General features: G+C 40.1%; 1 long non-coding RNA gene across 1 annotated transcript; it reads right to left on the minus strand.

Moving 5' to 3' along the window:
* Window positions 1-543: 543 nt before the first annotated feature.
* LOC115263097 (uncharacterized) lies at window positions 544-1771 on the minus strand. The gene is made up of 3 exons (XR_009997138.1): window positions 1455-1771; window positions 1221-1390; window positions 544-1165 (listed from the first exon to the last, which is right to left on the minus strand). It is a non-coding gene; the product is annotated as an uncharacterized LOC115263097 (long non-coding RNA).
* Window positions 1772-21493: the final 19722 nt, after the last annotated feature.

The following is a 21493-nucleotide window of genomic DNA, read 5'->3' on the forward strand; positions in this document are numbered from 1 at the left end:
CTTGCATAGATTGTTCCAGAAATGCATCTACGAATTTCTTCTGTTTTTTTTTCATAGAGATTTCTCTAGACATTTTTCAAAGCATTCATCAAGAAAATTTTCCATAAACTTTCGCAAAAACAAGATTTTTTTTATTAAGAAAATGATTCACAAATACTATTACTGATTCTATAATTTAAGGGGCTTAACAATCTGTTAATTCTCCCTCCAGTGCTCTACTCGCTAAATTCAATCCATTTTGGTAGTCTCACACAATTGGGTGATTGAAAATTCGTAGCATTTTACTGTCCCTGCCCGGCTATGGCGCTCTATCGGTTTTAGAATTTTCGCTCAGCCAATAGGTGGCCGTCCGAAAAGAAATCAAGAAGCATAAGCATATTCGAAATCATGTTTACAATCTATTTTCGATCAAAAGGTCTTCATCAAACATCCTACCTTACGCAGCAAGTACTACACCTGTCTTCTACCCGTCGAACTGCCAACACTGGTCGACGCTGTAGCTACGAAGATGTTGTTGTTGACGTTGCGCTGCAGGGGCCCCGCATCAATGCGATGATATCTTCGTTCTTCTTCTTTACTGCTGTTCAGAACGCGCTCGCTTTGAGCGCTCACTATTCGAGCTCGATCTACTGCGCATGCACACTACCACTAACTGCAACTAGACTCAATTGGTGTCGTGAAGTGCAGCTACCAACACTACCAGCGCTTGTTGATCCACAGGTACACACCAGTTCGTTTCACACACACTACCGCACACTTCTTCAACCCCGGTCACTTCATTCACATTCTCCCTCCTCGGCTCGGCTGCCGCCTTGCAGCTCGAGTGAACGCCGGCTCGCGGCTTGGATGCAAGTGCGGGATCGCTGGTGTGCGTGTGTCTCGAGCACTGCCGTGCTGCTGGCGATGCAGGTCGTGTTGGCGTGCCTCTTTTGCTCTCACTCTCTCTGCTGTTCGCGGCTGAAGCTACGGTGCTGTGGTGGAGTGATCAGGCTTGACGGCTCTGATCAAAAGGCCCTGTTTGACAAAGCGGGAATTAGAAATACATTCCAATTGGAATTTATGCTGGAATTTACCTCCGAGGAGAGCCTTTTCGGTTTCTTCCTTCCTTGCACCGTTTGCCGGATCGCTTTGCTGTCCAAGCTGGAATGGTGTCCGCTCTTGCTGGCTGAATTAGAACTTCGGGTTAATGACGATTTAGGCGAAGAAAATTTGTCCATTACCTTCAGTGAACGACGAGCGATTTCGTTGGTTTGTAACGAGCCCAGGAAGCGATTAGTGGGACGCCATGTGCGTGTGAATGGGATCTTCTGGAATAGTGGTTGGTCTTACACAGGTTTCCCTGCGATCGCGCCTCGATGACTTGGTTGAACAAAATCGTTGTTCGGCACGCCTAATTATGGAAAACGATATTCCTTAAGACGAGGTCGTATTTCAAAGCTGTTGATACAATTTACCTATCGATTTGGTCTGTGGTAATATTCGACCTTTCCACGCGGTGTATACCCACTATTCCTGGTTGAGCACGTCTTAACGTCCACTAGTGAAGCCAGCAGAAAGCGAATGATCGGTAGCATACCAGCTCGTGTATGCCCTCGCCGTGGAGAGTGATTTCAGAGCGCGAGAGCGTGAGAGCTGTCGTGTGGTATCGTGGTGCTTAGGGTTGCCTCGAAAGCAACTGTATTTCAATGATTATGTGCAGTGTTGCGCGTCGCAGTGATTTTTCAATTTGGTTACGAATAATGTCTAACATAACAAATAATTTGTAACAATACTTTAAGAATCAGAAATTTGGAACGCCTTCACAATTTTCTCAGAAACTTTCTTAAGAAATTCCTCTAAGGAAATTCTACAAGAGATTATTAAGGCAATTGCAAAGATTCCTTCCTCCTTTATATATTTTTCTTTAAGAGATTTCATCAGAACTTTTGCCGGGTATTCCTATATTTCCTCAGAAATTCCTCCAGGATTTCCTCCAAGCATACCTCTAATAATTTCTCTATGGATTTCTCCAGGAATTCTTAAAAATTGTTTAGGATTTTAATTAGGGAATTTCTGCAGCATTTTCCCAACAATATCAGAAGAGGTTTTGCTAAGTATTTTACCTAGGGTTTCCAGGTGTTTCTTCAGGTATTTCTTCTAGAAACTCTTCAGCAAATCCATCTCTGGATTTCTAGAACATTCCGTTTTTCTTAGAAATTCTTTCAAGAATTTATTTAGAATTATCATAAAATTTTGTTTTTTAATTCCTTCTGAATTTTTTTCAGCGGTACTTTCGAAAATATATTTAGAGACTTCTTCAGTTCTATGAATAGAATTACTTCAGAAATTTCAGCAGGGATTTCCTCAAAAGTTGTTCCATGGATTCTTCCAAAAGTTCTAGTAGTTCCTCCAGCAGGAATTGCGGTTTCTTCAGATATTCCTCCAGAAATTCATCCATGGGAATGTAACAGTGAAGAGGCACTGAATTCGGGGAACCTTGACTAATTAGCTCTAATTTAACCAGGACAGCACTGGAAATAGTTTATCACACATCTTGTCAGTAACCTGTCGAAGCATTACAATACAATGACCTTTTTATGGAATTTGTTACAAATTTTAGAATTTAATCAGCTGAGTACACGCCAAGATAGTATAAGGCATCTACCAAAAATAACAGGAATATATTACACGTCTCGGTGAGGAAAGAAATGTAAGAAAGAAAGTTGCTAAAAAGCTTTGAAGAAAAGACTGGAGGATGGGCAGTTTGCATACATCCGCCAAAAATGGTCAGGGATTTGTAAAAAATATCGTCAGAGAATCACCCCATGTATTCCGCTCATCGTGATCATCGATAAAACGGGAGATATTTCGACACTGATTTTTCATTTGAGCCTAACTGACATTTTCGAGTTCTCTTCATAGATCCTCTCATTGTGTTATCACAGAATATGTATTGAGTTTTCCAAAGATTTTTTGGTTAAAATGCGAAGAAGATGACTACATGTTGCTATAGAAACAAAAAGAATAATGATTTTGTTTGTTTTGATCAAGTTATTAGCGAAAGAGAGAGTCGACGAAGAGAAATCGATCAAGTCAGTTAGGCTCTTATGAAAAATCATTATCATCATCGATTTATAAAAAGTGAAGACAGAAAAGGAAGTATAAGATTTAAAAAAATTAAAATAAAACCTAATTAGGCGCTATAATGGGAGCTCCATAAAACAATTTATTGATATGAAGTGCTTCGCATATCAAAAGGCTGAAAACCTCTGCATCATAAGTCATCATAATACAAACTACAAGTTTTAATCTGAAAGGGTATTAAACAAATGAATCATTACAAAAATGTACATAAAATCGAGGGTCCACTAAATCGAGCTATATCTTTCTGGAATTTATGAACAAAACATGAATGAGCTTCCAATGTTACTTATAGAGAACTAACTGGGTTGTAATTTGTACCTTGTGGTACCGTCGTGCGGGGCTTCTTTATACACTTTTTAATGGTTTTTCAACTTTATGACATTATAACTCCCAGAGTAGTGAATGTATTTCCTCAATTTTTACACATAATAATTGTGAATGTGTATGTAGGATGCATGCAAAATTTGAACTAAATCCATCAATAAACAAAAAAGTTGTCCATACACCAATCGGAGACATCTCACATAGAACCAGAGGGGGGCTACTTTGGACATTCATAATTAAAACAAAACTGCAGTTAAAATTCCGGGTTTATTTAAAATACTACTTTGTACCAATACTGTTGTATACTATATCATACATGATTTCAATAAATATATGCGTTTTTAGGTGGTTCTGTGCTACCTTTGGTATTATGAGCAGCGTGATATTTTAATATAGACATAAAGGCTGTCTGGGGGCCATCAATCCTTTATTTAGGAGAAACGGTCATTTATAATGTGTATCGATACAAATATTCGATTGTATATGCTACGTCGATACTTTTTGCACGAATTGAGCAACCCTTTGAAATTTATGAACTGTAGAAACAATGCTTACAGAGTAAAAGTTCTAATACGTTATGTATATTTTTATGATTCATTCGATGTTTTTTCGCCTCCTGACCAGCAATGAACGGTCTGTTTGAAAAATAATTTCAACCAAATGAAGGGGAAAATATTGCGTCATAATAGTCCCAAAGACATCAAACAGATTTGAACCATATTTCAAATTCAAAAAATCCATATTCAAAAGTGTCCAAAGTAGCCCCGTGTTTCAAAAGTAGCCCCGCACGACGGTACCTCCAAACTGCCTAAGAATTTCTCCACTGAAGAGTTAAATATTCAACCACCTTTTCAGCATTCCTTCCGTTATAATGAATTATGGTGATGTCGACGAATTATTCCTCTCCATTGTTGTTTGAGAGCATTCTTTCGCATTGAAGGAAGACGCAAAATAAACTGAAATTTGTTACTTCTGGTGTGGTGCTGGTAGAATGGAGGATACGCCTTTTGGTTGTGGATTTCAATTTCGTCCAAAATCAGCCTCCCAAAAGCCGAGGGGATTTCGTTCAGGCTGGGCTACAACAATAAAAAGAAACGAAAATTCATATTGCATCAGGTACTGATGGTGTACATTTTTGGCGGGAACCATCAGACAACCCGACTAGAATCACATAACAACAACACATAATTTCTAAGGCATATCTGGTCAATATTCACAAAATTGGTCATAACTCAGGAACTAAGAAAAACCACATCTTAAAAATGTCACAGAATATAGCTTATGTATTTTTTGTTCCAAAAATATATTTTTTTGAGAATTTTTCCGGATTTCCTCAATAGTTTTCCTCAACTGTGGAAGCTTTTGTTGAAAACAATTTTCATTTTGTATTTTTTTCTCAATTGAAATTTGCATATGATTTCACAAAAAAATGTGTCTACGATGCTTCGTTCTTGAGTTATGATTTTTCAAAGTAGGTGGTGTCTGTGGCAACCCTGATTTTTTTAAATTTAGTTTTTGTTCATATACATTTGAACACTACCTGTGAAGAAAAAAACATTAAATTCTGAGAACCTTCGTACCAATTTGTACGATTATAAAAAAAAACAATCTCCAGTTAGAAGTAACAAAAGATGATATAATTTTCTTCTAAGACTAAAACAATATGATAATTCTTGTTCTTATTCTGATAACAAAAAAAAATATAAAATTTGTGTTATTTGAATCATTTGAGTCAAGTTATTTATAACAAATTCGGTAAAAATATTATTCGCAAAATTATAACAAAACCTGTTATAATTCTGTTATTTTAAGAAGTGGTAAATTGCTGAAATCAGTAACAAATTTTGAAAACGACGTATAATCAATGCTAAACCATTGATTATACGCCGTTTTCAAAATTTGTTACTGAAATGTTATATTCTGCTTTTTGCAACTATATTCAAAATAATTATATTTTTATTTTGAATCGATGGCAGTTTTGTAATAGTTATCGTTTTTAACTACTAAAGGTACATTTTTTATAACAACCGTTGATTCAATTGTAATAAAGTAACACAACCAGTTATAATTTTGTTATTCCCATCTGGTCGGGAAACAAGCTGTGGAAGCAGTCGTTTTTCGTTTGCTTGCTTCAGGTAAAACCATTACATCTTCCAAGGATTTCTTCATTTTTCGCACGAGGCCGAGGAAAATTCGAACTGATAAATGAGGCGGCCGGTGCGCGGGTTTGCGCGAGAGGGAAGGTTTTCTTTACTTTCGCTGTGAACAAGTGGATTCTCGTTCCTATATTTCGTGGTGGCCTTCCTTCAATTCACTCAGTGTCGGATTCTTTTTTTTTGTCTTTTGCGTTTTCATTCGACAAGTATAGAGACTGTTGTAGCTATTGAAATGATGCTGGTCAGCAAAATGCCACGTGGATGGGGGCATCAGAATTATTATCTAGATTGCGTTTCACGGTAGCAATATCACCGGGAATATTATTGCTTCTGGCTACCGCCACGCCGCGACGTCCGGGAGTCGAAACAACTGACGCGGTTTGTTTCGGTTCGCCTCTAATGGAAATTGGATTCAATTGCGCCGAAAAAAGTTAAAAGGTTGATGAAGGAAATTCCGAGCGATGGGGGATCAAGCGTTTATGTTTGCGAGTGGCAATCCATCAAAATAAATATTGAGAACCGCCAGGTGGAAAGGTGATTCAATGGCAGTCCCCTGCGGAAGGTTGCTTCATTCGGTATTTTAAATAGATTAAATCTTCTGCTTCTGCCATGCTGAAATGCCGAGAGTGGCCTATTCTACGAACCTGTTCATGTGATGACTTCTGGATCCTACGGGTTCAACACTGTTCGGTTGCTGCTTACCTGAAAGTGAACAAAAGTAAATACTGGAGTTAGTTCAAACGTTTACATTTATCTCTCTGGGACGAGAAGGATATTTGAATAGGAAAATCTATCAAATTGGATGTAAATCAACATGAGCAAACCCATGTCTCTCGGCTCATGCTTTGAATCTGTTGGCTGCTCACTTGAGTGTGCAGAGGATCAGAATGTGTGAATGGGTGTTACAAACCATAGGAGTTTACGATGAGCTCTTTAAGCTATCATCAACACTCTTCAACTTCATTTTAGGTACACATTCATCAATTGTTTTTTAAAGAGAGTCGTTCAACATATCAGATGTGACAAGCTTATTTCAAAGCAATGCATTCCACAGCAAGAACAAGCAATTATGTTATTATCTGCTTCAAAGAAGTTTTCTTCATAATGATGGAGCTTTTTCCCATCTGTGATTCTTACTCACACATTTTAGTATTCCTGTGCACGGACGCGGCAACGGTCAAGTGCTGAAGAGTTATTTGCTTTCACTTACTTAAATTAATACATTTTATTCAACCCCCGTTTCGTCGAGTCCATAAGGGTCAACCAGGCTGAAGCGATAAACGTGCAGGTATTCAGCACGACTGCGCCAAGGGTGACGGGTTCGATTCCGGGTAGAGCTAGGATCTTTTGGCAGAGGAAATAATCTTGACTGTGGGAAGTTGAGACGCAGACTCGGTTGGAATGTAATGATCGAAAGAAGAAGAAAAGGATTTATCGTTGTCTGTTCAAGAATTGAGTGTTCGAAGGTTTTTCCATTTTGCCAACCATCCATACGGTTTTCAGATCAATGGCAACGACGCGGCAGCACAGAACTGGACGAGCTCCCAAGAGAAAACCATTCAGGATCAGATTACATAAGCACATGGAGACAGATGAAAATTGGCATATTTTAAACTTTAAACAAGCGTCATCGTCAGGGATATAGCAGATGGTCGCCAAAAGGAGTCGTTTTAGGTAGTTATCATTTTGATTATGTATACATAAAGAAATGAGTACAGTTATCTCATATTCACACACCATTCTTTGATGAGAGGATTGAGGTGTGTACATTCAAGGGTATTTTGCGGTTGTTGCAAAACATTAATATTGATTCTGCGTACGGGTTCAATGAAAAAAACTATGCATACATTTTTCTCACATCTTACAATACTTAAGTTATAACGAGTTTGAAAAATAAAAAGAAGAAAACTGTATGGGAAATTGTGAAATGTTGTTTTTTTTTACTGTTTTACATTTTTTTCGAGGTCTCGAAGGACATTCAACAAAATCCAATTTTATTTATTTTTTTACTTTTTTATTCACTGTAACTTAAGTATGACTGAATGTAGGCAAAAAAATGAATAGTAGTTTATTGATTGGAGCTTGTAGGAAGAATTTATTTTTGAAATCAAAAATTTCAAATTAGTGTTTTTTTTTTGTTTGTTCTAAAAATTGATGGAAGATAAAAATTCGAGAAAAAAATAATTGGAAGCATTTGACCATCCTAGGCTTCTTGGCAGAGCTTTCAATTTTAATCACAATTTTTTGATTAAAAATAGTGATTAATCGAATTTTTTTTTATTAATATATAGTATGTTTTCATGTATATTTGCTTTAACCCTTATGTGGCCGACAGGGTACCCGGGTACCCAGCGCCCATTTAAAAAGCACGGTGTAAAAAAAGCAAATAGTTTGTCGGACACATAACGGTTAATCACATAAAATGGCAATCTTGCTTAAGTATTTAACACGTTCATTGCATACTTTGAGGCGCAACTTATTCACTTTTAGCTCATTCAGTCACTTGAAAAGCGTTTAATCATTAAATTCATATGATGGAACGGCTATAAAGTATGTGTTGCTGCCAGTTTATGTGATTAAAATAAAAGTATTCAAAAGCTCACTGTATATTAATGAAACTATCGATTTATTATCATTTTTAATCATTAATCATGATTAACCCTTCAGCGCGCGCGCTGTTGTAAAAAGTACAACACCACCAAAAAACCTCGCTCGTTGTATACAACGTGCGCGCGGTGCAGTTTCGGTTGCTCGATGGCGCGCGTCCTGGAAGGTTAAAAGTGTGATTAATCATTAACGCTCTGCTTCTTGGCAAATTTTGAGGCAGGAGGTAGCTTCTACACTGAAAGAAGTCGAACATTTGCAATGGTTTTATTGATAAATAACATTGTATTGCATAGAATTGATTGAATCGAGATTTTGTCGAAACTTTATTTTTATGCTCCGTCTAGGCATCTGCGATATCGAGATTTATTTGCAATAAACTTTCACCGTATTATGGAAAATTTGGGCCCATTAATCAAATGATGGCAGTTTATAATGAGCATTGCAAATCTTTTGACTTCTCATTCTCAAAGACAAAGCTAAAACAGCACTTTCGTAGTGTTAGGGCCGGTGACCCACCGGAAAAAGTTCGTCCAGTCGTACAACAACTACTCTCGACCCGTTTCAAGGAAATGGCTGTTGTCCATACTGACGGCTCCAAGTTAGATGACTCGGTTGGGGCTGCATATTACACTGGAGGCCTGACTGGTACGTATAGCCTCCCAAAACATTGCAGCGTTTTTTCTGCAGAAGCGTACGCCATGAAGAAGGCAGTGTCGATCCCGAATATCGGTAGAGAACTGGTCATACTATCGGATTCTGCGAGCTGTCTACAGGCCTTAGAAGCGGGAACTTCTAAACACGCGTGGATCCAAGAGATTGAGCACAAAGTTCAAAACAAACCAATATGCTTCTGCTGGATTCCGGGGCATGCCGGCATCAGTGGAAATGTTGAAGCTGACCGTTTGGCCAACGAGGCTAGGGCACTACCTACCATTGATGTTTCCATACCCGGCGAAGATGCTTTACGAGCAGTCAAACAAAGTATTCGCCTTACGTGGGATAACAAGTGGTACAACAATAGAGACGCGAAACTACGGGTAGTAAAACACCACACGCATAAATGGAAGGACCACGAAAACCCAGCTGATCAGCGTATACTAACACGATTAAGGATCGGCCATACAAGAATAACACATTCCTTTCTATTAAAGAAGGAACCCCCACCCATTTGCGAAACGTGCGGAACGACTTTAGATGTGCGACATCTGATCCTTGATTGCCGAAAATATGAGAAGGAAAGACGAGAAAATAGCATAAGTGAAACAAGTTTACAAGATGCATTGAATAACGAAGAAGAAGTAGTCAAAAAATTATTGAAATTCCTACATGAAACTAGGCTATACGAAAATTTGTAAAACTAATATGTGAAATAGGATAAAATCTGTTGTAAAAGGAATTTGGCCCGACACGAATGCACCCTTCAGGTGTAAAGTGTCGTAAATACATTAACAAACAAACAAACAAACAGCACTTTCGTACCTTACGTCGACAAAATGATTTACAAAGAACACATGATTTTAGTATATGAAATAATGCAATACCATAATGTTTAACATCCAAAATATATTTTTTTAGGCTATATAATGGTTCAAAACAACATGTAATATGAACTATCGTTTAAAATAATTTGTAAACGGTCTACAAATATGATTGACGACAATAAATAAAGAAAATAATAATGAAAAAAAAAACAAAAGATTCATCCCGGGTCAGAAAAAAAAATCCAAGGATAAGGTTCTTGGAATATTGCAATTATGACCTCTAATATAGATCCGTGATAATTATGATTTCCAGTGCATTTTTTTTTTCTCTCTAAAAGTCCTTCAAATATCTTCAAACATCTTGGAAGACATCACCCAAGTAACCACAGTGCTGAAGCATTATTACATGCAGATATACGGTGTATTTAGTGCAATCATTACTTTACATGCAAACTTAAGGTTGATTTAAAGTGGAAGTGGGCAATTATAGAATCGAATTAGGATTATACTGGTATAATCTTGAAGCAGTCGCATAATTGCCCATTTCCACTTTAAATCAACTTTAAGTTTGCATGTAAAGTAATGATTGCTCTAAGTATACCGTATATCTGCATGCAATAAGGCTTCAGCACCGTGGTTACTTGGGCATTGCAATCCAACAAATCGTTTCGAGTTACAAAAAGTTAGGTGAAAAATATTGCAACACAAATAGCATTAAAAACATTTTCAGATAAAAGCTCATCCATGAGGAAAAATTTCATTTAAATTGAAAAGGTGGCGTCTACGTGATTGCTCTATGGATACAAAAACACCTGGTATCACTCAGAATTGCAATAAAATGTATAGTTTCATGAGTGTTCAAATAATTTTAAGTGTAGCTAATATGGGTCTCCAGTTAGCCTAGTGGTAAGGTTATGGATCGCCAATCTGGAGACGGCGGGTTCGATTCCCGTTCCAGTCGAGAAAATTGTCTCGACTCCCTGGGCATAGAGTATCATTGTACTTGCCTCACAATATACAAATTCGTTGGCAGGCAAATAAAGCTTTTAACTGTGGAAGTGCTCAGAGAACACTAAGTTGAAGCGAGGCAGGCCAAGTCCCTGTGGGGACGTAGAACCATGAAGAAGAAGAAGAAGTTTTAGCATATATATCTTTCGAGAACAGTTTGATTGCTGTTTTTTTTTACATAAAATTCTTCACAAATATCTACAAACAGTAAAAATATCTCCAAAATTTCCCAGACAAGTATAAAGGAATGATGATGATTAACCTGGGCTTGTTAGGGGAATATCTGTAAATAAAAGAAAATCGGGTTAAGTACGGTTCCTTTGAATTCCACTAAGAATTTGCATCCTTTGACAGATACGTATTTCGACCTCAACTGTAAGGTCGTCTTCAGTGTCTTGTACTTGACTCGACTCAAGTACAAGTCGAGTCAAGTACAAGACACTGAAGACGACCTTACAGTTGAGGTCGAAATACGTATCTGTCAAAGGATGCAAATTCTTAGTGGAATTCAAAGGAACCGTACTTAACCCGATTTTCTTTTATTTATAAAGGAATTCCAGTTTTTTTTTTGGCATTGCATCAAACTCATCTTGAAGGATTTCTCCCAGAGATTAAAAAAAACCCTAAACAAAATAATCATCATTCATACAAAATATGATTCATACATGCTTCTAGAAAATTTCTCAGATATTTCTCCAGAATTTCATATCATGAGTTAAGAAGGAGTTTCCTTCCAAAATAATTTTTATTAGGAGTCACGTTAAATTGATCGTAAGATCTTGAAGACACATTACAAATTCCTTGTATGGTGATTGGTGTTGGGGGTATAGTTGACGAATTACTTTTATATTATTATTTTTGACAATATTTTTGAGATTTCGGGATTTACCCAGAAATTTTTTTGATAAATACCTGAACAAATGTTCAACTTTTATACAAATATTAGTTCATACATGACCCTATGAATTTCTCAGAGATTTATCTATACTTATTTGAAAATGTCTCTCAATTTTTTTTTTCATGAATATTTCTATTAATGATTTCCAGATCTTCGTGCACGAATCTCTTTGGTTTCTCCCAAGGAATAGTTATTTTTTTACGGAATCCATTCTTCTATTTTGCCTAATATTACCTCGAAGATTTATAAAGGAATTCTTCCGCGATTTAATGTAGGTATTGGCATTTCCATGTTTTTCTAGTTTTTTTAAAACAAGATTTTCAACCCAGGGTTAGTTAATCTCGGGACCCTCAACTTTACTTCCCTTTCAAAGGATGAATCCACATTTTTTGTGGTCCTCGAGTCACGTGTTTTTACCATCCATAAGTGTTCATTTGAAATGATTTCAATATATTACTTTAAACTAAACATTGAAGTTGTTTTTATTCGTAAATTTAGGATAAGAATATAAATACCAACAAAAAGAGTTCGTCATTTTTGGATTGGAATTATTTTTGGAAAAATCCTTAGTAGGTTTACATAAGAAATCTCCAGAGGATTCCTCGATGGAGTTGCCAGGAGAAATATTTATGGAATTTTATGTAAGAATCTTGTAAGGAGTTCCAACCTTAGGAACTGAGGAACATTTGAAAGAAAATAATTGAACCTCAGAAAATATACTGGAAGAATTTTTGGGGGAATTTGTGGTTGAATCATCATAAAGAAATCCAGCAGAATAATGGGATCAAATTTCTGGTGGAATTTAAGGAAGAATCTTTTGGACAATATCCGGAGAAGTCCTCGGACGAACTTTCAAACGATCTAAACGACTTCTCAAATAAGTCAATCTCTTATCTGTAGAGCCTTTGAAACCACTTCTTCCATTGTGTAGGAATATTGTGGCATGACCCATGATTGCTTTAGTGCTTATCAAATATCCTGTCACAATTGAGATGTGATAGACATTGTTTGATGAATCCTAGTTGGGGCTCAACTCGTTTTATGAAGTCGATTACCCTGTACGGATTAAATTGTCAGATTTCCAAGGGCTCTAATAAAACTTTCCCTAATATTGACGACCTTAAATTATATAATACTCCACATTTGCATAGAATGTGTTCAGCAGTTTCGTGTTCCGTTTGACAAAAACGACATTCAGAAGATTGAATTTTACCAATCGCTTTCAGATATTTTCATTTTCATTTATTTATTTGCTTCATCTGACATCTTGTCTTAATGAAGTGTGATGGAGAAAAGCCTCCTTGAACGAACCAAAAACATTCAATTGGGCTCCTTCAAAAAGGCGTAAAAACTCCATGTCTTTTCAACAACATTACAATTATTTGAAAAACATTCGATGCACGGCTAACATAATTACAACAGTACAGATACATAAAAAATAAATAAAAGTCATATTACTGCAGGTCTTGAACAGTGAAGTTGTCCATCAATCCGTATCCAATGAATCTCGTCGTAAAGTTTGTTGAAAACCGGAAATAAAAAAAACGGATAGCAAACTACTCAAGCAACAAAGTTTATGGAGCGATACTCACCCGCTCTGTTTCCACTTAGTTCCATTTCATCCATGTCGTGGCAGAGAACGGTTGCTCAGCAATCTTTGCTTGAAGGTTGTGGCAGAGGTATTAAAATCGAAAAACTCGTAGACATCATTGAAGCTTTTCGACATGAATCGTAAGGGATCGTGCAATCCGTACTCGGTATTCCTGTGATCCATCCGTAGGAATTCGCGTTGTCGGAGGGTGCGTTCTGGAGCATAGATGTTCAGTTGAGACAGAATGGCTGAAGACTCGGTCTCTCCTAGTAAAATCTTGGCGACAAACACAGCTTGCGCAGTTTTTCTTCTATGGCTCAGGGTCTGCATTCCCAAAAGGTTACAGCGATCCTCGTATCGTGGTAAGTTGAGCGGGTCGCGCCATGGCAGTCCACGCAGAGCGTATCTGACGAATTTCTTCTGAACAGCCTCAATTCTTGCGATCCAGGTGGTTTGAAATGGGCACCATACTACTACATTTGACTCAAGTATTGATCGTACTAATGCACAGTAAAGCGAACGAAGGCAAAAGGGATCACGGAATTCGCTTGCAATCTTGAAAATAAACCCTAATTGCCGATTAGCTCTGCAGATAATGTCATCATGGTGACCGTGAAACGTGAGTGCTGTGTCTAGTGTAACACCGAGATCACGGACTTGTGAAACTCGTGTGAGGACTTGATTGGCGATGGTATAGTCGTAAGTAATTGGATGCAGCTTGCGATGAAATGACATAACACAGCACTTTTGAACACTCAGAGTCAACAAATTTTTGGAGCACCATTCGACGAGGAGGTCAATCAGACGTTGAAGAGTCATGCAATCCAGAATACTTTTTATAACCATGTACAACTTAACATCGTCAGCATAAAAAAGGCGACAACCTGGAGGAAGCGCAATGGATAGATCGTTGATGTATATCGTGATTAGTAGCGGGCCGAGATTACTTCCTTGTGGCACACCGGACGTATTCGTGAAAACTCTAGACTTATCGGGTCCTATTTTCACTACGAGCTGACGATTCTCTAGGTACGACTCAAACCAATCGATCAGTTCTGGACAGATTCCAAGTTTTCTGAGCCGCGCAAGCAATATCCTATGATCAACTCGGTCGAAGGCGGATTTGAAGTCTGTATACACTGTGTCAACTTGCTTTCCTGCATCCATGCTTCGCAAGCAGAATGAAGTGAACTGAGAAAGGTTCGTACAAGTTGATCGCTTAGGATAGAAACCATGTTGATCTTGAGAAATGTATGCTTTGCAGGATGCAAACAGTGCGTTGTTAATGATGATTTCAAAAATTTTTGAGCAAGCACACAGAGAAGTTATACCTCGATAGTTCGCAACATCTCGTTTGTTTTTCTTTTTGTAAACTGGAAACATTTCAGAATACTTCCATTCCGTCGGAAATTTGCATTGCCTAAGCGAGTTGTTAAAGATGACTGTAAGCGGTTGAATCAGGGCATTACGACACTTCTTCAGAATGCACGGCGGAATACCATCAGGACTTGTTGAGGAAGATGATTTTAGCTTTTCGATGGCAGAACTGACTTGCTGAGGTGTAATTTGGAAACATTCTAACGAAAGCACATTGCTTGGGGTATCCCGAACTGCCAGTTCGATCTGAGTCGTAGATGCACGAGAAATGTTAAATGCACTCTCAAAGTGGGCTGCAAAAAGGTTGCACTTTTCTCCTCCGGTACTGCCGGTAAGATTTTCCAGGAACATCTCTACTGGTAATCCGCCTTCTTTCCTCTTCGTGTTAACAAAACGCCAGAATTGCTTGGGATTTAGTCGCAGATTATCTTGCATTCGTAGTGTATACCGCTTGTATAGGAAACGATTGTATATCCGGTAATTATTGCTTGCACAATTAAACTGCAGTTTACTGAACGGACAACGTGATCTACAGTATTTCCGAAGTGACTTCGAACGTAAACGCTTCAAATGACGAAGGCGAGCATTACCCCATGGAGGCTTAGGAGTAGGACCACGCGGTGGAACAAACTCAGCTAGCATGTTGAGCATAACGTTGGTGAAGCGACACACAGCATCACCAATTTCGAGAGACTCCAAAAACGACCAATCCATTTGATAAAGTGCTTCCATTAGTCCGTTGTAGTTCGCTTTATGGAAATTAAGAGCTGGTTCGTCAGCAACAACAGTGAGATCAGGTTTCAACAGCGATATTTCAACTTCCAAGACAGGGTGATCTGCATCAATAACAGAAAGAGGCTCAGGTGCTTCGCGGATAGAACAAGCATCCAGCGTAACATCATTCACTAACGCAGGGTCGAGTAAACGGTTGTTCCTGTTGCCAATGAAATTTATCTGCCTCAAGCCGTGCAAGCTAAAGCCATCCAGCAATGCAGCACTTGCGCCAGAAATTTCTGACTGACACACATTTACCATCGGAACTTCATCATCAGCACGAGTCCATACCAAACCGGATTGATTGTAATCGCCTAGCAGGAGTACATGGTCGTTGGGTCCAAGATTATTATGTACAGCTCCGATTGATTCAATATGGTGATTTATGCCATTCACATCTGTCTTACGGTCGGGCGGTAAGTAGATAACTCCAATGCTAACTGCGGTATCAGCAAGTTTAAGCTTAACCCAAAGCTGCTCAAGACTGGATGCAACGGGAGATGGATCGATGCAGCTATTTATGGCCGTAGAAACAGCAATTAGGACACCACCGCCACGAGATTTGCGACTATTCAAGATGTTACGATCATTCCTATACACAGAGTACGTGCTGCCAAATAACTGGGATGAGAATATTTGATCGTTGAGCCAGGTTTCAGTTAATACTATCACATCATAGCTGGAGTCAGATATAGCGAGAAAGACATCATCAACTTTTGTCCGAAGACCACGAACATTTTGATAGTAAATCGTAAGCTTCTCTCTGGGGTCATCAACTTCAGCAGGATGAGGGGTTGAGTTGCGGTCCGTCTGGAAATGATTGTCCCTTGAATGGCGTGCAGTATCATCTGGAGCTTCGACAAGACATATACCATTCCTAGCATTACCTGATAATGAATATTGCTCCCTTGGGAGGATGTTGATGGAGGCTGACGAAACTGTGTTCATTGTACTCGGAGCAGTACGAGTCTGAAAGTTGGCATCACTTGAATGACGAGCAGTATCACCGGAGGCTTCGGCGAGACATATACTATGAGTGGCGTTACCTGACAGAGGAAGCTGGTCTCCAAAGTGCAAATTATGAGATGAGTCTGCTGGATTAGAGAGTGGTTCGGGGCTGATATGCGAACAGAGTTCCATGGGCTGGTCCGCATGTGCGAGATTGTTCTGGAAGTTGTCGTGACTTGAACAATAGGCAGTACCATCGGTAGCTTCGGCAGGACATATACTGCTCCTAGCATTACCTGACACAGTAGAAAGGCCCTCAGGAAAGGTTGCAAGCGAAGAGTTGTAGAAGGACTGGAAGTTTTCGTTTCTTATATTTTTGGTAGCATCATAGAAGGCTTCGGCAAGACATATACTATTCAATGCATTACCTGGGGAAGCAGGATTATCGACTGCTTCTGAGTGACCATTACCGTAGTCGAGGATTCCAACATTGTTAACATCCATGTATGTAGCATCATCGCTCTGTAAATCGCATTGACTTAAAAACGGTGCAGCATCCTGCCTAGCTTCGGCGAGACATATACAATTCAGCGCATTACCTGGCGGAGCAGGAGTATCGACTGCTACTGAGTGACCTTTATCGTTACCACGGATTCCAACATCGTTGACATCCATGTGTGTAGTAGCATCATCGTTCTGTAAATCGCATGGGCTTAAAAACGGTGCAGCATCCTGCCTAGCTTCAGCGAGACATATACAATTCAGCGCATTACCTGGCGGAGCAGGAGTATCGACTGCTTCTGAGTGACCATTATCGTTACCACGGATTCCAACATCGTTGACATCCATGTGTGTAGTAGCGTCATCGTTCTGTAAATCGCATGGGCTTAAAAACGGTGCAGCATCCTGCCTAGCTTCGGCGAGACATATACTATTCTCAAAATTACCTGAGAAAGCAGGAGTGTCAACTGCTACAGAATATCCGAAAGAGCTCGTATAGGTTCCCCAACAGATTGCATCGTTGGCAACAGTGTTCGAAAAATGTATTGCTTGAGGAGACAATGATTGCTACTTCGAAAAATCCACAAAACTTCTGCGTTGTTCCAGCAGTCTCAAGTACACCGGACAGGTTGCGCTCCACGCAGCGTGATTCGTATCCAGCTTCAGCTTTCGTTCAGTATTCATTTTTTTACAGTTGGCACACTCTTTCGAGTTCGACTGACAATCATTCACCAAATGACTACCACTACACAAAGGGCACTTGGGTAGTTCTGCCTTACAGTCCTTACTCTTGTGATTAAAGGCGCAACAATTGTAACACCGTGTCACTTGTAGTCCGTCAACAACACGACACCGATCCCAACCACAGTTTAGTTTTTCTTCTTGCATGACCTTCTCGTATGTTTCAGCATCAAGCTCAATAATTGCACTGGTGTTGTTGAACCGCGATTTTCCGTTGCTGTAAGTCTTACGAAGTTTGAAGTGCTTCAGATTTGCAAAAGCATCATTTTGGTCAACCAATGAACCTTTGAGCTCTTCTTCCTCCATTTCTTCGCACATTCCGAGCAGCTTAATGGTCGGTTTCAGATTTTCCCGCACATTCACCTCAAACGAATCACCCATATTTTGTGCAACGTTTTCTTTCAACAACTTCACACTCTCCTCGTCCTGCAGCGCAATCACCACTTCACCATTTTTGCCGTTTGTGACACGTTTCACATTCAAATGCCGAGGATTAACCTTCTTCCGCAACTCGGCACGAACGTCTTCAACCTGCACTCCTGACTTCGGCTTGACGATGACCACTGGATTTGGTTTCTGAATCGGTATGCTTTTCTTTGGTTGTTCTATTACTTTTCTTCCGGAATTCATTTTCAAAACATCCGCAAAAGATGTTTTCGGAGTCTCTTCTGCTTCCACATGGCTGCCCGACACGTTGATTTTCCTCCGTTTCGCAGATGCACGGGTAATCATACGGCGAGGTAAGTCATTTTCGATTTATTCACACGCGCTATTTCCTCGCACACAACTCTACGCACAACTTGTTCAACATTCTTCACTACTTCAACCGCACTCGCAAGATCATTCAATTTACAGGCAATTTCATCCAATCGCTTTTCACTGTGCCTATCATCAAATTCAGCCAGACTTAAGCACGCGTCACACACGAACACAGCATTTTTTATTTTCTGCAGACTCCATTGGCGTATCTAGGATTTTTTCCTAGGGGGTGCCTAGGGGGTGCCAGTTTCAGTGGATTTCGGGTTGTTTTGCTTTTTTTGTAAAAGGTGTTACCGATCCACCCTCGATTTCTTTGCATAATGATATACTGCGTCGCGGGAAAAATTAACCCGCAAATTGAAACGCGCTATATTTTAAAGAACAGCTTTGAAAAAAAATCGAACCGTTGTAGTGATTTAACACTATCCCGTCATGTGAGATTTGAAAACTCGATTGCGTATAATACATGGAATTTGTATTTTTAGTTTGAACCAGTGTTGGGAAAAACTCAAATTCTCAAATATCATGGTTGAGTTGTTTCACGCACGATTCTTGATGAGCATGAGCATGAGCATAGATGACGCACAATTCGTAGTTGCTACTCCGTGATTGACCAGAGCAATCGAAATTGCACAAGGAACCAATGAATAGGGCTTGGGACTAGCTTACTATTCTCAATGTACACAGGTCGAGAGCTCTCAACTTTAATAAGGTCAATAACGGCGCAGGCCACGTCCTTACGGTCATCGAGGATGGGAGGGAATGTTAGTAAGACAAACGTTGTTATAAAGACCGCGAATCGCTGCATCTCCACGTTTGTCTCAGGAAGGATTTTTTTTTGTTAGTAGGGTAAGGTACATTGTCAGTCCGGGAGTCACCTATGGTTGGTGATATGATTTGACAATGGATCAATATACACAAACCGCCGTTAACAACCGACCACTTTTCGACGCAAGAACTAGCCAAAAAGAAAATTCTATCGCGCGTCTCCACTCCACTAGGGAGCAGAAACCTTTAGTCTATTCCACACAGAAATACACTGAACGCGACTCACTTGTCGGCGCCCGGATTTTTTCTCGACCGGCGAACCCGAAGTAACATTTTTCACTCTTTTGTGTAAATGCAAAAAAAATGAAAGAAAATATTTATTATCAACTAAAAGTGTATTGGAAACTAGCGCCGACGGGAAGCGAAAAATTCGGAACCGACTCGAACCACGGCGCGCGCACACTCGTCCCGTCGTCGGAGCCCCGCAGAGAGAAGAGGAAAAAAAAATCGCAAAAATCTAGCAAAGCGAGCGCGCGAAACTTTGCTGCTGCCGAACTACCGCACACTACTGACTGCTTGGCGTCCCGTCGTCGGAGCCCCGCAGAGGGAAGAGGAAAAAAAAATCGCAAAAATCTAGCAAAGCGAGCGCGCGAAACTTTGCTGCTGCCGAACTACCGCACACTACTGACTGCTTGGCGTCCCGTCGTCGGAGCCCCGCAGAGAGAAGAGGAAAAAAAATCGCAAAAATCTAGCAAAGCGAGCGCGCGAAACTTTGCTGCTGCCGAACTACCGCACACTACTGACTGCTTGGCGTCCCGTCGTCGGAGCCCCGCAGAGGGAAGAGGAAAAAAAATCGCAAAAATCTAGCAAAGCGAGCGCGCGAAACTTTGCTGCTGCTGAACTGCCGCACACTACTGACTGCTTGGCGTCCCGTCGTCGGAGCCCCGCAGAGAGAAGGAGAAAGAAAATCGCAAAAATCTAGCAAAGCGAGCGCGCGAAACTTTGCTGCTGCCGAACTACCGCACACTACTGACTGCTTGGCGTCCCGTCGTCGGAGCCCCGCAGAGAGAAGAGGAAAAAAAATCGCAAAAATCTAGCAAAGCGAGCGCGCGAAACTTTGCTGCTGCCGAACTACCGCACACTACTGACTGCTTGGCGTCCCGTCGTCGGAGCCCCGCAGAGGGAAGAGGAAAAAAAATCGCAAAAATCTAGCAAAGCGAGCGCGCGAAACTTTGCTGCTGCCGAACTACCGCACACTACTGACTGCTTGGCGTCCCGTCGTCGGAGCCACGCAGAGAGAAGAGGAAAAAAAATCGCAAAAATCTAGCAAAGCGAGCGCGCGAAACTTTGCTGCTGCCGAACTACCGCACACTACTGACTGCTTGGCGTCCCGTCGTCGGAGCCCCGCAGAGGGAAGAGGAAAAAAAATCGCAAAAATCTAGCAAAGCGAGCGCGCGAAACTTTGCTGCTGCCGAACTACCGCACACTACTGACTGCTTGGCGTCCCGTCGTCGGAGCCCCGCAGAGGGAAGAGGAAAAAAAATCGCAAAAATCTAGCAAAGCGAGCGCGCGAAACTTTGCTGCTGCCGAACTACCGCACACTACTGACTGCTTGGCGTCCCGTCGTCGGAGCCCCGCAGAGAGAAGGGGAAAGAAAATCGCAAAAATCTAGCAAAGCGAGCGCGCGAAACTTTGCTGCTGCCGAACTACCGCACACTACTCGTTTCACGCACGATTCTTGACTCGCCAAACTCATCGCCGAAAAAATCATGCATTAGTTGACTCATGATTTCACTCATTGCTTTATTGCTTTGTATTCTTAATATTTACATCAAAGTTTTTAGGATTGTATGATAGAACAAAAGCAAATATAGCGTACAACAACATTAAATGCCGTTCAAATTGATTTGAATTCGTTTTACAAGCGAACGAGATTTCGGCGATTGACCCGTGAGAGTGAGATTTTGCATGAAATTCTCGCTTGTGAGAAAACAATTCAGAATCGCGTGTGAGTGCTCACTCAGGAACGGTTCATGAGAGTGCTTTGAGTGTGAGTTTACCAACACTGGTTTGAACTTAACAATCATCGCGACAATCCCTTTTTTGTGGATTGAAAACAATCAGGTCCATAAGAATACATTTTCAGAGCAGTTATCAGACGTGTAAATCTCTGAAACTATGAAACATCCCCAAATTTGCGTTAATTTGTATTTATCGTGAAACCCTCTTTGCTTTATTGCATGATAACAACCCTTATAAAAATAGTTTTCAAGAACAATTGCACACACTTAGATTTTTTTACAGTATACGGTATTTTTTTACCGAATTCTCAACAGCTGAACGTTCGGTAATCGAAACGGGTACCGAATATCCGGTAAATTAAATTTTAGAAAGGCTGTCACAAATTACCGAATTTCTCCGGTAATGTGAGTTGCAG

This window comes from Aedes albopictus, chromosome 2 (assembly GCF_035046485.1).
Source record: "Aedes albopictus strain Foshan chromosome 2, AalbF5, whole genome shotgun sequence".
NCBI lineage: Eukaryota > Metazoa > Arthropoda > Insecta > Diptera > Culicidae > Aedes > Aedes albopictus.